Genomic DNA, 14,038 nt, shown 5'->3' on the forward strand with positions numbered 1-14,038 from the left:
GATGAAGTGGCCAGGTTTCTTGCACTTGTGACATGTTGTAGTCATGAGCAGAAGCTTCATCATTCCTTGAGCTTGATCGGGAAGACTTTCTGAAGCCTTTCTTCTTGGTGAATTTTTGGAACTTCTTCACAAGCATAGCAAGTTCCCTTCCAATGTCTTCAGGATCATCAGAACTGCTGTCAGATTCTTCTTCAGATGAGGAGACAGCTTTTGCCTTCAAGGCACGAGTTCGCCCATAGTTTGGACCGTAGATATCTCTTTTCTCAGAAAGCTGAAACTCATGTGTGTTGAGCCTCTCAAGTATGTCAAACAGATCGAGTGTCTTGAAATCAAGACGTTCTTGAATCATCAGGGCTAGGGTGTCAAACGAACTGTCAAGTGACCTCAGTAGTGTCTTGACGACTTCATGCTTGGTGATCTCAGTAGCGCCAAGGGCTTGAAGCTCATTCGTGATGTCAGTGAGTCGATCAAATGTGAGTTGGACATTCTCATTGTCATTTCTCTTAAAGCGGTTGAAGAGGTTGCGAAGGACACTAATTCTCTGATCTCTCTGGGTTGAGACGCCTTCGTTGACCTTTGAGAGCCAGTCCCAGACTAGCTTAGATGTTTCCAAAGCACTCACGCGGCCATACTGTCCTTTGGTCAGATGACCACAGATGATATTCTTGGCAGTAGAGTCCAGTTGAACGAACTTCTTGACGTCAGCAGTAGTGACACCTTCTCCAGCCTTGGGAACGCCGTTCTTGACGACATACCATAGGTCGACATCAATGGCTTCAAGATGCATGCGCGTATTATTCTTCCAGAAGGGATATTCAGTTCCATCGAAGACGGGGCACGCAGCGGAGACTTTAATTATCCCTGCAGTCGACATAGCTAAAACTCCAGGTGGTTAAACCGAATCACACAGAACAAAGGAGTACCTTGCTCTGATACCAATTGAAAGTGCGTTATATCGACTAGAGGGGGGGTGAATAGGCGATTTTTATGAAAGTCTTCAAAACGTGGAAGTTATGAAGACAAACGATAGAAATAAACCTATTACCCTGCAGCGGAATGTAGACTACACTAGACAAGCCATAGTCAAGTATTCAATAGAGTGAAAGCACAATGACTAAGAGCAGCAATGTAGTAAGGATCAGGTAGGAAGAAATTATGATGACAAACAGAACACGCAGTTACTCAGTGAAGATAAAAGATAGGGCAATCATACAATGTCTTCACAAGGAGTAACAGTACGTAAAGAGAAGGGAAGGATGAAACCAGTGACTTGTTGAAGACAATGATGTGTTGGACCAGTTCCAGTTGCTGTGACAACTGTACGTCTGGTTAGGGCGGCTAGGTATTTAAACCTAAGGACGCACAGTCCCGGACACCCAGTCCTGAACACGCAGCTCAGGACACCCAGTCCTCACCGTATTCCCCTTGAGCTAAGGTCACACAGACCTCGCCCAATCACTCTGGTAAGTCTTCAAGGTAGACTCCCAAACCTTCACAGACTTCGTTCACCGGCGATCCACAATGTCTCTTGGATGCTCAGAACGCGACGCCTAACCGGCTGCAGGATGCACAGTCCTCAAGTGTAATAAGTCTTCAGATCACACAGACAAGAAGACTTAAGTGATGCCTAATTCTCTTTGGCTCTGGGTGGTTAGGACTTTATCCTCGTAAGGAATTCTCTCTCAAATGCTTCGAGGTGGGTTGCTCTCAAACGATAAAAGCCGTACACTAACTCTGAGCAGCCAACCGTTTATGGTTGTAGGGGGTGGGCTATTTATAGCCACTAGGCAACCCGACCTGATTTGTTGGAAATGACCCTGGGTCACTAAGGAACTAACACGTGTTCCAACGGTCAGATTTCAAACTCACACGGCAACTTTACTTGGGCTACAAGAAAAGCTTACTTGTCCGACTCTGGACAAGATTCGCTCTCATAGTCTTCACTCGAAGACATAGGTTTTGTCTAAGCATCACTTCAGTCATTCTGAATGGTTCTCTTGGACCCCAGTTAACAGTACGGTGGTTCCTATGACTCAACAAAGAAGAAAAAGAACTACGAAAGATCTAAGTCTTCGAGCTCCATAGGCTTCATGTGATGTCTTCTCTTGTCATAGTCTTCAATGTGAATATCTTCATATACCACCTTTGACTTCAATGTCTTCATACATTTTTAGGGGTCATCTCTGGTAGGAAAACCGAATCAATGAGGGACTTCTACCTGTGTTATCCTGCAATTCTCACAAACACATTAGTCCCTCAACTAAGTTTGTCGTCAATACTCCAAAACCAACTAGGGGTGGCACTAGATCCACTTACACTATTACATGATGAACCGCATCTGACATAATTCTCTATCACCGATCCATTGCCTACGAGCTTTCCATATATTGTTCTTTGCTTATTTACTTTTCCGTTGCTATTGCTATCATCACTACAAAATACCAAAAACATTACTTTTACTATTGTTACCTTTTGCTACCGTTACCACTACTATCATATTACTTTGCTACTAAACACTTTGCTGCAGATATTAAGTTTCCAGGTGTGGTTGAATTGACAACTCAGCTGCTAATACTTGAGAATATTCTTTGGCTCCCCTTGTGTCGAATCAATAAATTTGGGTTGAATACTCTACCCTCGAAAACTGTCGTGATCCCCTATACTTGTAGGTTATCAAGACTATTTTTTGGCGCCGTTGCCGGGGAGCATAGCTCTATTCTTTGAGTCACTTGGGATATATATATCTGCTTATCATTATGAAGAACTTGAGAGATCCAAAAACCAAGATCTATCCCTCAACTACGAGGGGAGGTAAGGAACTGCCATCTAGCTCTGCACTTGATTCACCTTCTGTTTTGAGTCAGCTTGTGACACCTAAACCTGCTTCTGCTATTCATTTTGATATGTCGCATGTTATCGATGATACCACTTCTGCTATACATGATATTTATGATGAAACTACTTCTATGCTTGATACTACTGTGCCACTTGGTGAATTTCTTGATGAACAACTTGCTAGGGCTAGAGAGATTGAAAATATTGAATCTGATAATACTGATGAAAGTGATGATGAAGAATCACTTGTTATTCCTAAGGGTTATGTTTTTGATCAAGAAGCTTCTTTAGCTATTTTAGCTTGCAAAGATAGATATGAACTCAAAAGGTTATTAGCTAAATGGAATAAGCAATCTCTAAATGCTAGAATGAAACCTGACCCTGCTTTTGCTACTTCACCTATCTGTGTTACTGATAAGGATTATGAATTCTCTGTTGATCCTGATATAATTACTTTGGTTGAATCTGATCCTTTTCATGGTTATGAATCTGAAACTGTTGTGGCACATCTTACTAAACTGAATGATATAGCCACCCTGTTCACTAAAGATGAGAGAACTCGTTACTTTTATATCCTTAAAATATTTCCCTTCTCATTAAAGGGTGATGCTAAGATATGGTTTAATTCTCTTGATCCTGGTTGTGTGTGTAGTCCCCAGGATATGATTTATTACTTCTCTGCTAAATATTTCCCTACTCATAAGAAACAAGCTGCTTTAAGGGATATATATAATTTTGTGCAAATTGAAGAAGAGAGTCTCCCACAAGCTTGGGGGAGGCTTCTCCAATTACTTAATGCTTTGCCTAATCATCCTCTTAAGAAAAATGAAATACTTGATATCTTTTATAATGGACTAACCGATGCCTCCAGAGATTACCTGGATAGTTGTGCTGGTTCTGTTTTCAGGGAAAGAACACCGGATGAAGCTGAAATTCTATTGAATAATATGTTGGCAAATGAAAATAATTGGACACCTCCGGAGCCAGTTCCTGAGCCTATTCCTAAACCAACTCCGAAGAAGAGGGGTATTCTATTTCTCAGTCCTGAAGATATGCAAAAGGCAAAGAAATCTATGAAAGAAAAAGGTATTAAAGGTGAAGATGTTAAGAATTTACCTCCTATTGAAGAAATACATGGTCTTAATTTACCGCCTGTTGAAGAAACATATGATCTTAATCCTTTACCTACTGAAGAAACTCATAGTCTTGATAACCCGACACAGGTAGTAAAGGTAAATTCTCTCTATAGATATGATAAAGCTGAAATCCCATTTACTAAGTTTGCTAGCCCATGCTTAGATGAGTTTGAAATATTTATGGCTAAGCAAGAAGATTTTAATGCTTATTTTGGTAGAGAATTGAAATACAATTCAAATATGCTTGAACATTTGGGTGATTATATGGCTAATGTTAAAGGTGAACTTAAACTTATTAGTAAACATGCTTCTATGGTTACCACTCAAGTAGAACAAGTACTTAAGGCTCAAAATGATTTGCTCAATGAATTGAATAGTAAGGATAATGATAATGTTGTTAGAGTTATGACTAGAGGTGGTAAAATGACTCAGGAACTTTTGTATCCTAAAGGCCATCCTAAGAGAATTGAGCAAGATTCTCAAAGAAATAATATAGATACACCTAGTTCTTCTAAGAAGAAGAAAAAGAGAAATGATAGGACTTTGCATGCTTCTAGTGAACCTATTACTGAAACACCTGAGAATCCAGATGATATTTCTATTTCTGATGCTGAAACACAATCTGGTAATGAACCTGAAACTAGTGATAATGTTAATAATAATGTTCATGATGATGCTCAACCTAGTAATGATAATGATATAGAAATTGAACCTGCTATTGATCTTGATAACCCACAATCAAAGAATCAACGTTATGATAAGAAAGACTTTGTTGCTAGGAAACATGGTAAAGAAAGAGAGCCTTGGGTTCAGAAACCCATGCCTTATCCTCCCAAACCATCCAAGAAAAAGGATGATGAGGATTTTGAGCGCTTTGCTGAAATGATTAGACCTATCTTTTTGCGTATGCGATTAATTGATATGCTTAAAATGAATCCTTATGCTTAGTACATGAAAGAAATTGTTACAAATAAAAGAAAGATACCGGAAGCTGAAATTTCCACCATGCTTGCTAATTATACTTTTAAGGGTGGAATACCAAAGAAACTTGGAGATCCAGGAGTACCCACTATACCATGCTCCATTAAAAGAAACTATGTTAAAACTGCTTTATGTGATCTTGGAGCCGGTGTTAGTGGTATGCCTCTCTCTTTATATCGTAGACTTGATTTGAATAAGTTGACACCTATTGAAATATCTTTGCAAATGGCTGATAAATCAACTGCTATACCTGTCGGTATTTGTGAGGATGTGCCGGTTGTAGTTGCAAACGTTACTATTTTAACGGACTTTGTTATTCTTGATATTCCCGAGGACGATAGTATGTTTATTATTCTTGGAAGACCCTTTTTGAACACTGTAGGGGCTGTTATTGATTGCACTAAAGGCAATGCCACTTTTCATGTTAATGGTAATGTGCATATGGTACACTTTCCGAGGAAACAACCTCAAGTTCATAGTATTAACTCTATTGGAAAAATTCCATCGATTATATTTGGAGGTTCTGAATTTCCTCTTCCCAGTGTCAAAAAGAAATATGATATTCTTATTATTGGGGATGTGCATATCCCCGTTGAGCTAACATAGTGTTATTCGAAATTTCTCCGATTCCATGTTATTCGGAATGAGTTCGTTAACAAGACTTGATCAACCTTGTTAGTGGATTCCTTTTGATGATCATGAGATGGATGAAACTAGAAGGCACAACCTTCTGTACCCCACTTTTACTTTCTATTATTTATATTAAATAAAATAAAAACAAATATTTCTCTGTCTGTTATCTGATTATCCGTGCAATATAAAAATACCCCAAAAATAAAAGTTCTCCAAATGTCCTGAAATTTAAATATGATTTTTTCCAGAATATTTGAGAATATTTGGCACTGAGAACACAACAGGGGGGTCAACCACCTGCCCACGAGGGTGGAGGGCGCGCCCTACCCCCTGGGTGCGCCCCCTGCCTCGTGGGCCCATGGTGGCCCTCCTCCACTTATCCTTTCACCCATACACTTCTTCTTCCTCCCCCAAACATGAATAACCAGCTCAAACCCGAGTCCAAGCTCGTTTTGCTGCCATTTTCGATCTCCTTGCTCAAAGCACCTCTCACAAAACTGTTTGGGGAGATTGTTCCTTGGTATGTGACTCCTCCATTGCTCCAATTAGTTTTTGTTCTAGTGCTTTATTCATTGCAAATTTTTGCTGCTTAGGTGACCCTATTCTTGAGCTTGCATGTCAAATTTATATGGTTCCAAGTAGTTTTGATGCATGATATAGGCCCTAGGCACTTGTAGGAGTAGTTTTTATCAATATTATTGAGTTTGGTTTACTTTTATTTTGAAGTTACTAAAAATTTCAGAATTTTTCAGAAAATGATGAAGAGACTTTTGAGGGGCTCATCGAGCTGAAACTCAAAGGAAAAGGCACTGAAGCCTAAGTATATTCTGCCTCTCACCATGGAGGTTCGGTCGTGTGAATGGCCTTCCGATGATTTCTTGAGAGCAGCCGGGATTTATGAAGATTTTTATGAAATGGCTAAGAATGCAGGCCTCACCGCTTTCCTCCATGACCAACGCGATCAGTATCTCTTACTCACAAATATCTTTGTGCAAAACTTTCATTTCCATTCTAGGAACTCACCACCTACGGTGGAGTTTCATTTATATGATGAGCATAAGGAGATGTCACTTTATGATTTTTGTCGGGTTTGTTTAGTCCCTTTCGAGGGCAAGAGAGAGGAACCACATCGCGAGGATGTGGATGGGTTTATTGATACTATCACTGTAGGGGAAACCAGGAAGGTTTCCGATGCACGAATCACTAGCATACATTTTCCTGTTCTACGCTATTTTGCATTATTTGCTGGTCGTTGTTTAATTGGTCACGGAAACTGTGGAAACCTCATTGTCCCTGATATTGTTATTTTGCTCCACGGTTTATACGGTGATAACTCTGTTAGTATGGGCGGCATTATTGCTAAACGGTTAAGTCTGAACCGTACAAAGGGGCCCATCTTTGGAGGCATCTATGCTTCACGCCTAGCTGCACATTTTAACATACCTATTAGGCATTATGAGAAGGAAGAAAAAGTACTACCTCTTGTTTATTTAGACTATATAAGTATGGTGGCACATGATTTTATTGTTAAGAATAGGGAAGGGGAACTTAAATACAAATTGTTCTTTGGTAAACATCATCCTGAGACTATTACCTTGCCTGCTCCTTCTTTGTTTGATTTATCTGCAGGCCAGTACCTTGTTCCGTTAGAGGCTATTCACGCCTACCAGAACCCTGCACCAGCCATGGAGCCAGAGCCAGAACCACAAGTTGACCCTTCACGACAGTCTAATTACCAGTGGGATCCGGAGATGATTGCCAACCAGTGGCAATCGGAGTCTTCTTCTTCTTCGCAGTACGACCCCAACTATTATTATGGATATCCGTCAGGCCAGCCGTGGCCATAGACCAACTTAGGCCAAAAGCCTAAGCTTGGGGGAGTACGTATTTCCCACCGACATTACATTCATGTTCACACACTCATTGCTAGATGTCGGTGCTCATACTTTTTCATTGTATCATCCATGCTAGTTTATTTTCCTTTTTATGCTTTCTTCTTGTGTGTTTAATAAACCTTAAGAAAAACCAAAAAATTGGTTGTAGCTTTTAATTATTTTACTTTCCATGCTTGTAGTAGTAATTAAATAGGAAATCCAAAAGATTTCTTGTTCTTCTTTTGCTTGTTGGGAGCATTCCCGTGTAAATAGTTTTATTTCTTTTCTTTTCTTTGAGGGTCGATAGGAGAAGACCATAATTAAATTGTTGAAGTGGATCTTATATGCATTATTGTTGATCTGATAAAATAACCCATATTGCCTTGTCTCCTCCTGTTTATTGTATGCTTGCAGATTCCAACTTAGCCCAATGCACGTGCACTATTACTATTATTCACATCGTTCGGTCGTGCAAGTAAAAGGCAATTATGATGATATATGATGGACTGACTGAGATGAGAAAAGCTGGTATGAACTCGACCTCTCTTGTTTTTGTAAATATGATTAGTTCATCGTTCCTGATTCATCCTATTATGAATAAACATGTTTGGAATGACAACTAGAGATCATAGTGCTTATGCCATGCTTGATTAGCTATGAGTTATAATGGTTTACCTTGCGTGCCAACATGCTATTAAAATGGTTATGATGTGGTATGATAGGGTGGTAACCTCCTCTGAATGATTTAAGTGACTCGACTTGGCACATGTTTACGCATGTAGTTGAAACAAAATCAACATAGCCTTCACGATATTTATGTTCATGGTGAATTATATCCTACTCATGCTTGCATTCGGTGTTGATTAATTTTAATGCATGTTAATGACTATTGTCGCTCTCTAGCTGTTCGCTTCCCAGTCTTTTGCTAGCCTTCACCTGTACTAAGAGGGAATACTTATTGTGCATCCAACTCCATAAACCCCAAAGTTATTCCAAATGAGTCCACTATACCTACCTATATACGGTATCTACCTGCCATTCCAAGTAAATTTGTATGTGCCAAACTCTAAACCTTCAAATAAATATCCTGTTTTGTATGCTCGAATAGCTCATGTATCAACTAGGGCTGTCCGTATCTTCCATGTTAGGCGTGTTATTCTCAAGAGGAGTGGACTCCGCTCCACACTCACGAGATAAATGGCTGGTCACCGGGATGCCCAGTCCCATGCTTTATGCAAACTAAATCAAAATAATTGCAAACAAAACTCCCCCTGGGACTCTTGTTAGTTGGTGGCACTCGTTGTTTCGAGCAAGCCATGGATTGATGCTTGTTGGTGGAAGGGGGAGTATAAACTATACCATTCTGTTTGGGAACCGCCTATAATGTGTGTAGCATGGAAGATATTGCCATCTCTTGGTTGTTATGTTGACAATTAAAGTATACCGCTCAAACTATTATTCACCTCTGTTTCAAAACCGAGCTCTGGCACCTCTACAAATCCCTGCTTCCCTCTGCGAAGGGCCTATCTATTTACTTTTATGCTGAGTCATCACCCTCTTATTCAAAAGCACCAGTTGGAGAGCACCGTTGTCATTTGCATTCATTATTGTTAGTTTACATTGAGTATGACTTGACTGGATCTCTTTTACCATGAATTACAATGTCTAGTTAGTCCTTGATCTTTAAAGGTGCTCTACATTTATGTTTTGCGGTCTCAGAAAGGGCTAGCAAGATACCATCTTGTTATATCATATTATGATTGTTTTGAGAAAGTGTTGTCACCCGAGATTTATTAATATTGCTCGCTAGTTGATTATGCCATTGATATGAGTAAAGTTGAGACCTAAGCATTACTGTGAATGTGGTTAGTTATAATCTTTGCTGAAAACTTGAATGCTTGCTTTACATATTTACAACAACAAGAGAAAACCGAGTTTGTAAAAGTTTTTCTTTTTCACTTTCAGTTTATGAACTGAATTGCTTGAGGACAAGCAAAGGTTTAAGCTTGGGGGAGTTGATACGTCTCTGTCGTATCTACTTTTCCAAACACTTTGGCCCTTGTTTTGGACTCTAACTTTCATGATTTGAATGGAACTGACCCGGACTGACGCTGTTTTCAGCAGAATTACCATGGTGTTATTTATGTGCAGAAACAAACGTTCTCGGAATGACCTGAAACTTCACGGAGCAACTTTTTGGAAAATATAAAAAATACCTGTAAAAGATGAAGGCCAGGGGGGCCACCACCTGTCCACGATGGTGGGGGGCGCGCCCCCTACCTTGTGGGCCCCCTGGAGCTCCTCTTACTCCAACTCCAACTCTATATATTGTGTTTCGGGGAGAAAAAAACAGAGAGAAGGATTCATCATGTTTTACGATACGGAGCCGCCGCCAAGCCCTAAAACCTCTCGGGAGGGCTGATCTGGAGTCCGTTCGGGACTCCAGAGAGGGGAATCTGTCGCCATCGTCATCATCAACCATCCTCCATCACCAATTTCATGATGCTCACCGCCGTGCGTGAGTAATTCCATCGTAGGCTTGCTGGACGGTGATGGGTTGGATGAGATTTATCATGTAATCAAGTTAGTTTTGTTAGGGTTTGATCCCTAGTATCCACTATGTTCTGAGATTGATGTTGCTATGACTTTGCTATGCTTAATGCTGGTCACTAGGGCCCAAGTGCCATGGTTTCAGATCTGAACCTATTATGTTTTCATCAATATATGAGAGTTCTTGATCCTATCTTGCAAGTCTATAGTCACCTGTTATGTGTTATGATCCGTTAACGCCGAAGTGACAATAATCGGGATACTTACTGGTGATGACCGTAGTTTGAGGAGTTCATGTATTCACTATGTGTTAATGCTTTGTTCCGGTACTCTATTAAAAGGAGGCCTTAATATCCCTTAGTTTCCGTAAGGACGCCGCTGCCACGGGAGGGTAGGACAAAAGATGTCATGCAAGTTCTTTTCCATAAGCATGTATGACTATATTCGGAATACATGCCTACATTACATTGATGAACTAGAGCTAGTTCTGGGTCACCCTAGGTTATGACTTTTACATGATGAACCGCATCCGGCATATTTCTCTATCACCAATCCATTGCCAACGAGCTTTCCATATATTGTTCTTCACTTATTTACTTTTCCGTTGCTATTGCTATCATCACTACAAAATACAAAAAACATTACTTTTACTACTGTTACCTTTTGCTACCGTTACCACTACTATCATATTACTTTGCTACTAAACACTTTGTTGCAGATATTAAGTTTCCAGGTGTGGTTCAATTGACAACTCAGCTGCTAATACTTGAGAATATTCTTTGGCCCCCCTTGTGTCGAATCAATAAATTTGGGTTGAATACTCTACCCTCGAAAACTGTTGCGATCCCCTATACTTGTGGGTTATCATATTATCTTCTGTTTTGGATGTTTATGAGCTTTATTATACACTTCTATATTATTTTTGGGACTAACCTATTAACCCAGAGCCCAGTGCCAGTTTCTGTTTTTTCCTAGTTTTAGAGTATCGCAGAAAAGGAAAATCAAACGGAGTCCAATTGACCTGAAACTTCACGGAACTTATTTTTGGAAGGAAAGCAACCGGGAGACTTGGAGTCCATGTTAAGGAAGCTTCGAGGAAGCCACGAGGTAGGGGGGTGCGCCCACCCCCCTGGGCGCGCCCTCCATCCTCATGGGCCCCTCGTGGCTCCCCTGACGTACTTCTTCTGCCTATATATCTCCATATAACCTAAAACGATCGGGGAGCACAATAGATCGGAAGTTCCACCACCAGAAGCCTTTGTAGCCACCGAAAGCCAACCTAGACCCGTTCCGGCACCCTGCTAGAGGGGAATCCCTCTCCGGTGGCCATCTTCATCATCCCGGTGCTCTCTATGATGAGGAGGGAGTAGTCCACCCTCGGGGCTGAGAGTATGTACCAGTAGCTATGTGTTTGATCTCTCTCTCTCTCTCGTGTTGTTGATTTGGCACGATCTTGATGTATCGCGAGCTTTGCTATTATAGTTGGATCTTATGTTTCTCCTCCCCCTCTACTCTCTTGTAATGGATTGAGTTTCCCCTTTGAAGTTATCTTATCGGATTGAGTCTTTAAAGATTTGAGAACACTTGATGTATGTCTTGCCATGCGTATCTGTGGTGACAATGGGATATCACGTGATTCACTTGATGTATGTTTTGGTGATCAACTTGCGGGTTCCGCCCATGAACCTATGCATAGGGGTTGGCACACGTTTTTGTTGTGATTCTCCGGTAGAAACTTTGGGGCACTCTTTGAGGTCCTTTGTGTTAGTTTGAATAGATGAATCTGAGATTGTGTGACGCATATCGTATAATCATGCCGACGGATACTTGAGGTGACACTGGAGTATCTAGGTGACATGAGGGTTTTGATTGATTTGTGTCTTAAGGTGTTATTCTAGTACGAACTCTAGGGCTGTTTGTGACACTTATAGGAATAGCCCAACGGATTGATTGGAAAGAATAACTTTGAGGTGGTTTCGTACCCTACCATAATCTCTTCGTTTGTTCTCCGCTATTAGTGACTTTGGGGTGACTCTTTGTTGCATGTTGAGGGATAGTTATATGATCCAATTATGTTATTATTGTTGAGGGAACTTGCACTAGTGAAAGTATGAACCCTAGGCCTTGTTTCAACACATTGCAATGCCATTTGTGCTCACTTTTATCATTAGTTACCTTGCTGTTTTTATATTTTCAGATTACAAAAACCTATATCTATCATCCATATTGCACTTGTATCACCATCTCTTTGCCGAACTAGTGCACCTATACAATTTACCATTGTATTGGGTGTGTTGGGGACACAAGAGACTCTTTGTTATTTGGTTGCAGGGTTGCTTGAGAGAGACCATCTTCATCCTACGCCTCCTACGGATTGGTAAACCTTAGGTCATCCACTTGAGGGAAATTTGCTACTGTCCTACAAACCTCTGCACTTGGAGGCCCAATAACGTCTACAAGAAGAAGGTTGTGTAGTAGACATCAAGAGTTGACAAACATAGTTTTGGTCATCGTTGCAATTAATAGGAAGTAATAAACAAAGAGAGGTTCTCATATGAATATACTATCCTGCACAGCTCCAAAAGTCCTGAAACTTCACGGGAGTTATTTCTAGAATATATAAAAAATACTGAGCACAAGAAGTACCAGAGGGGGCCACTCACCAGCCACGAGGGTGGGGGCGCGCCCTACCCCCTTGGGCGCGCCCCCTGCCTCATACCCCTCGGTGGCCCTCCGATGCCCATCTTCTACTATATGGAGTCTTTCATTGAGAAAAAAACCATAAGCAAGCTTTCGGGACGAGACTCCGCCGCCACGAGGCGGAACCTTGGCGGAACCAATCTAGGGCTCTGGCGGAGCTGTTCTGCCGGGGAAACTTCCCTCTGGGAGGGGGAAATCATCACCATCATCATCACCAACGATCCTCTCATCGGTAGCGGGTCAATCTCCATCAACATCTTCACCAGGACCATCTCCTCTCAAACCCTAGTTCATCTCTTGTATCCAATCTTTGTATCCAAACCTCAGATTGGTACTTGTGGGTTGCTAGTAGTGTTGATCACTCCTTGTAGTTGATGCTAGTTGGTTTACTTGGTGGAAGATCATATGTTCAGATCCATTATGCATATTAATACCCCTCTGATTATAAACATGAATATGCTTTGCGAGTAGTTGCGTTTGTTCCTGAGGACATGGGAGAAGTCTTGCTATTAGTAGTCATGTGAATTTGGTATTCGTTCAATATTTTGATGAGATGTATGTTCTCATCTCTCTAGTGGTGTCATGTGAACATCAGCTACATGACACTTCACCATTGTTTGGGCCTAGAGGGAGGTATTGGGAAGTAATAAGTCGATGATGGGTTGCTAGAGTGACAGAAGCTTAAACCCTAGTTTATGCGTTGCTTCGTAAGGGGCTGATTTTGATCCATATGTTTGATGCTATGGTTAGGTTTACCTTAATACTTCTGTTGTAGTTGCGGATGCTTGCAATAGGGGTTAATCATAAGTGGGATGCTTGTCCAAGTAAGGACAGTACCCAAGCACCGGTCCACCCACATATCAGATTATCAAAGTACCGAACGCGAATCATATGATCATGATGAAAACTAGCTTGACGATAATTCCCATGTGTCCCCGGGAGCGCTTGACATCATATAAGAGTTTGTCCAGGCTTGTCCCTTGGTACAAAAAGGATTGGGCCATCTTGCTGCACCTTATTTACCTTTATTACTTGTTACTCGTTACCAATTACCTTATCACAAAACTATCTATTACTGATAATTTTAGTGCTTGCAGAGAATACCTCGCTGAAAACCGCTTATCATTTCCTTCCGCTCCTCGTTGGGTTAGACACTCTTACTTATCGAAAGGACTACGATAGATCCCCTATACTTGTGGGTCATCAGATATCCAAGGAAGATGTAACATTGCTGACATTTTGCTGAAGAAAGGATGGCCACACACCCCGATCTACAAGCTCTGCAACACCCAGCCGAAGACAACACTGCACCTCTTCGCCCAATGCAGT

Source organism: Triticum dicoccoides, chromosome 1A (assembly GCF_002162155.2).
Source record: "Triticum dicoccoides isolate Atlit2015 ecotype Zavitan chromosome 1A, WEW_v2.0, whole genome shotgun sequence".
Taxonomy (NCBI): Eukaryota; Viridiplantae; Streptophyta; class Magnoliopsida; order Poales; family Poaceae; genus Triticum; species Triticum dicoccoides.